The sequence below is a fragment of the Camellia sinensis genome, chromosome 4, assembly GCF_055761805.1.
Source record: "Camellia sinensis isolate YWXY chromosome 4, ASM5576180v1, whole genome shotgun sequence".
In the NCBI taxonomy this organism is placed as follows: domain Eukaryota; kingdom Viridiplantae; phylum Streptophyta; class Magnoliopsida; order Ericales; family Theaceae; genus Camellia; species Camellia sinensis.
This window is the reverse complement of record NC_138964.1, coordinates 196175658-196181600: the sequence shown is the minus strand read 5'-3', so window position 1 is coordinate 196181600 and position 5943 is coordinate 196175658.

The window sequence follows — 5943 nt, the reverse complement described above, 5'->3', positions numbered from 1 at the left end:
CTTACCCCCTACCACCTTCCATCATTTTACTGACTTTGAGCGACGAGCACCCGTGGACCTACTGCTGCAGGAGCCAGAGTCTCATCTATCCCACCAGGCGCAAGAGGTACATACTTCCTTTTACGTTTTCTACAATGTATTCCGCATTTCCTGCACATTTCATGCCTTCGCAATGTATTTTATCTGCTCGTTCTGAACACACTCATATGCACAGCTCTTCTGCTTATTCTGGCATACGGCTCGCACATAGCACAATATTGATTTTGCACGCAGTTCACTTAGGATATGATGCTGACTTGGCACGCAGCTCACAGCACAATATTCTGTTAATTTGGCATACGGCTCACTCTGAACACACGGTTCATCCAGACAACACAGTTTATCTCGGGCGCATAACACATTTTCAGGCATACAACTCACTTTTCGGGCACACAGCTCGTGCTTTCGGCACACAGCTCACTTTTCGGGCACACAGCTCATTCTTTGGGCATACAGCTCATTTTTCAGGCACACAGCTCATTCTTTGGGCACACAGCTCATTCTTCGGGAACACAGCTCATTCTTTAGGCACACAGCACATTCTCAGGCACACAGCTCACTTTTTCAGGCACACAGCTCACTTTTCGGGCACACAGCTCGTGCTTTGGGCACACAGCTCATTCTTTTCGGGCACACAGCTCGTTTTCGGGCACGCAGCTCATAACACACTCTCTGATTTGGTTTGCATAGAGCTCATACTGAACACGCGGTCCACAACACAGTATCTGATTTGATTTGCACACAGCTCATACTGAACACGCAGCTCCATAACACAGTGTCTGATTTGATTTGCACACAGCTCATACTGAACATGCAGCCTACAACACAGTATCTGATTTGATTTGCACACAGCTCATACTAAACACGCAGTCCATAACACAGTGTCTGATTTGATTTGCGCACAGCTCATACTGAACACGTGGTCCATATGTTTGCTTCATTTCTGAACACACAACTCATTTACTCCATTTCTAAACACACAGTTCATTTACTTCATTTGCACGCAGCTCATACATTTCATTCTGAAACTGAATACATCTGTTCATTTTGAATACAGGTATCTTCCCGTTCCACGCGGGGCTATGGGTCGATCCTTGCTAGGGAGTGGTACGCGGAACTCCCAGATATTGTTCGCCATATCATGGACGAGGCGGGATTTGGACCTTTCTGCACGGGGCTATCACGTTACCCGGCGAGTAGGACCCTTATGGGGGCACTCGTGGAGAGATGGTGGGACACCACCAGCTCATTCCACTTTTCAACTACCGGGGACATGATGATGACCCCATATGACTTTGCCATGCTGACTGGCCTTGACATGGCTGGCCGACCGATCCCTTATGACGCAGTTATGGGCGAGTGAGAAGCGGCTTGGATTTATCTACTGGGAGTCCGCCCGCCGATCGACTGATCATCGGGTAGAGTTAGATACACCTGGTTTCCCATGCAGTACAGGGGGACTATGCCCGAGACCGTCGAGGAGATAGAGCAGTATGCTCGGGGGTTTTTGATGTTCCTCCTCAGGACCATTTTGTTCTCCAACAGGGAGTTGGACTTTATCTGCTCAGTGCTTTAGTAGACCTATCCCAGGTCAGCCAGTATGATTGGGATGGCGCCAGTCTCGCTACCCTTTACTGTTATATGAGCGCGACCTCCCGCAGGCGAGGGAACATAGTAGGTGGCTACTGGAGAGCCTGGGAGGTACATTCAGCCCTCTTAATTTACATTTCCGCTTTTCATCATCTGTACACTGCACACACGACACATATTACATTATGTACTCTGCATTCTGCACTCGGCATTCTGTATTTTTCGTATCTACATTCTGCACTCAGTATTCTGTATATTGACATTCTGCACTCAGCATTCTGTATATTGATATTCTGTACTCAGTATTCTGTATATTGTACACTGCACACAACATTCTGTATACTGATATTCTGTACTTAGCATTCTGTATATTGTACACTGCACACAACATTCTGTATACTGACATTCTGCACTCAGCATTCTGTATTTTCTGTATCTACATTCTGTACTCGGTATTCTGTATTTCCTGTGCATTTTACATGTTGTACACTGCGCCCAGCATTCTGTATATTGACATTCTGCACTCAGCATTCTGTATATTGTACACTGCACAGAGCATTCTGTATACTGACATTCTGCACTTAGCATTCTGTATATTGTACACTGCACACAGCATTCTGTATATTGACATTCTGCACTCAGCATTCTGTATATTGTACACTGCACACAACATTCTGTATACTGACATTCTACACCCAGCATTCAGTATTTTCAATATATTCTGTGTTTTGACAGTCGCTGTCTTGCTTTTCACAGCTATGGGTTTATGCATACTTCCTGACGCTGGCCCCTGAGCTCGAGGTGGAGGCACCTCTCGAGATCCCCTACTCTCGCAGATTTGAGGGTCGGTGTCGGCCGAGGGTTTGGGAGACTCTGCCCTATCTCCGACAGTTCTTTGATACCGTACGGCCGACGGAGGTAATCCAAAACTCTCAGTTCGTCATGTTTTCAGCTTTGGTTCATCTTGCATATTTACAACCTCTAATCAATTTATGCACTTGTTATCCGTAGATCTCTTGGCAGCCTTGGGCACCCTTGTCAGGAGATACCCAGTACTGATTCCCTAGGGCGTGGGTCTCTTCTCGATATAGGACTTTATTTGAGGGGCCAGTTGGCAGGGCCTGGTTTCTGGGGGATCACTTCATACGTCAGACGATGGGCAACGCTGATTAGGGTGTCCCCTCAGCACCTCCAGATGACATGCGATCCACTGAGGGACTCACTCCCCGGGAGGTCGAGAAGCTTATGTTGGGTACTGATGCAGTTCCATTGTTGGAGAAGGGAGATTACGCGACCTATCACCATACATACTTGATGCCTCCGCTGTCAGATGTCCGTGTCCCTAGGAGGAGGGCTGCTGACATGCCTTCCTTGAGTCGCACCTAAGCTAGAGACATTCCTTCGACCAGCGGAGCTGGCACATCAAGGGGTGGGGCCAGAGAGAGCCAAAACACCCCTATGTTGGGGTAAGGTTTCCCTGTCCTATTTTGTCAGGAGCTAGGGTCTCACTACGCACGCAGCGGCTTCAAACAACCTATAATCGGATAAGTAACTTGTCCTAGTTTGGGATAGTCATTATGGATTCCGATATGCACTAGGTCGAATGGTCAAAAATGGTGCCCCGGTGAAAACCGGGGTTTGCGTTCCCATCGTGGCAGAGCCCATAACCGGTCAGCCTTATGGCACACTTCTCGAAGCGAGCCTCCAGCAAACCGTTCAGGAATAGCAGATGGCAAACACGATGTCCTAGGTGCACCAATGCAAATGCAAATGCAATGCAAAGAAACACATAAGTGTAATCAAAACAAGATATCATGAGTTCGAGTCAAGTTCTCTAACTCCCTAGCAGAGTCACCAGAAACTGTAGACGCGCCCGAATGTCCCGGGAGAATCTCATTTGTCCATTGGGCTTACTACAGTTTGGGCTCAATGTCACGGTTCTTAATCTGATCTTGCAAAGTGCAATACGAGATTGATAAATCACCAAAGAGTCCAAATCTGGCAAATCGTTTTGAAAAACTAATTTTTAGAAAGAAGTGCCAAACATGGATTGTTTTGCCAGATACAGAGTCGCCACCTAAATGTTTTATTTTGGGAGAATTTAGGAAATCCTGACTCATGCCTAAGGCCACATGCTCGTCATCACCAAAGTTAGCTCGCTCGAGAACTTAGGTATGAGAGGGGAAGGTCATGCAATGAGCACCCCCGCTCGCCCGATCAAAGATCGGCCACTACTAAACATGGTATCTTGTTTTTGAAAACATATGTGCTCTTATTCCGATTTATTAGCCTAGAATTACTACATGATGCGCACAGCATACAAGTATAGATTGGATCGTCTCAGTTGGAACAAAACATCTCATGTTTGTTTTGAAAGTGGTTTGCTACTCGCAAGTAGGCTAAAATGCGGATTTTGCCACCCTCAAGTGGGCTTAGAAAACATGGTGATTTGCCACTCTCAAGTGGGCTTAAAACTCGCAATCGATGAATTGTTTCAGTTTAAATAATCCAACCTTCACCCACAGGCATTTAGGTAGGTATATCACATAATCAGTTAGCCTCATGGAAAGCATGCTATCATGGCAGTCACTCACACACATGCAAGGATGCTAAAACATAAACACTCACCGAGTAGTCCGAGCCAAAGAAAGAAGCTAATTAGAAATCATGCATGAATCCTAACTATGCTGAGATGCCTAATGCAACACATGCAGGATGCAACTACGATAGGCTCGGCTATTCTAAAATGGCATATGAGATGTTACAGATAACATGTATTCAACTTTGAATTGAAATACAATGCAGTTAGTATGATGCGCCGAGCCCGGTGCAAACAAGACAGATGAATGAATGCAAACATACGGAGCATAAGGATGCTAATTGAAACATGTCCTAGAACAAACCATCATAAGTTGGTAAATAAAAGGGAGAAAGACGTGGGATTGGAAGACATGCATCACACGCACGCACACTTATTAGAACAATTGTGCCCTCTCGACGGAGGGTCCGAATAAATAATACAAAAACCAACTAGCTAATCTAAACTAATCTAATTAAACTAGTTATTACACAACCACAATGAATAACAAATTACAGCTAATTATTACATAACTCTAACTAATTAACAAATTAGCTAAATAAGCAATTAAACTATCATGCAAACTACATGAAACGGACTGCCTTAGCTCTGCCTTGGATGATGAAAGATGCATGTATGCTTGAATTGCCCTGTTCGGAAATCCCTCGCGACGCCCCGACTTGCCTTTGTTTGCAATTAACCTCAGAACACTGCACAAGGCTCCAGAAGGCTAAAACTCTTCCTTGGGAATCTGTGGGAAGGCTGCCGACCAGTTATTGGCCTTAGAGGCCACCTGCCGACCACCTTTTGTGGGAGAAACCAAAAGGGGTGGTCGGCCTGCCAGAAAAGCTGGTCAGCCGACCAGTTTCTGCCTCTGGTTTCTGGTTTTCTGCAACAAGGAGCAAGAGAAAGGCATGGCAAGGTATTTTCAACATATGTGTGCACGACCACTCTCTCCATCATTGTACAAGCTCAAGGGAGTGTAGGTCTCGATCCTCGGGCCACCAATCATGCATCTCAATGCATGATGGCCGAGGAACCGAATTGCACAACTTAATATAGAATGAATGCACATATGAACACATAAATGCCTAAACTCCATCATGTGTAGTCAAGAGTGTCGGCGACTGGGAATCGAGGCACATTTCATCACTGCGAGTATGAAACGTCCATCATTTCTCGTGTTTGGGCTAACTCTTGTCCCAAACACAATGCAACAAACATGGCATGCACCGATGCAACTCTAGCAGGCAATCCTGATGCAATGCCACTTAGCCATGCAAACATGCACCTAGCATACACAATGCTAAAACTACATGGCATGCACAATGCTCATGACACTAGCATACGCAATGCACGTGGAAACTAACATACACAATGAGATGAACAAGGCACGTACAATGCAGTGATCAATCATGCGACAACATGGCACTTAATGCTATGAACTACAATGGCATACTCAATGCAAAATGGACTTAAACCAAAATGGATGGGCCTCAATCACACCCAAATCAGTGGCCATAGATGATGAAAACAAAGCTCCAAAACTCATGCTAGTACGCACAATACAATGGCCCCGAGCCTAAGGCACAAAAACACAACTTTGCACATGCATTGAAAGGACTAAACATGGAGTACAATGGCATATATTCCAGCTTTGAAATGGCATATAACATGACTCCAAAATGACTCCGAATCATGCAAACAACTCACACAACGCATGTTGAATGGCTCAA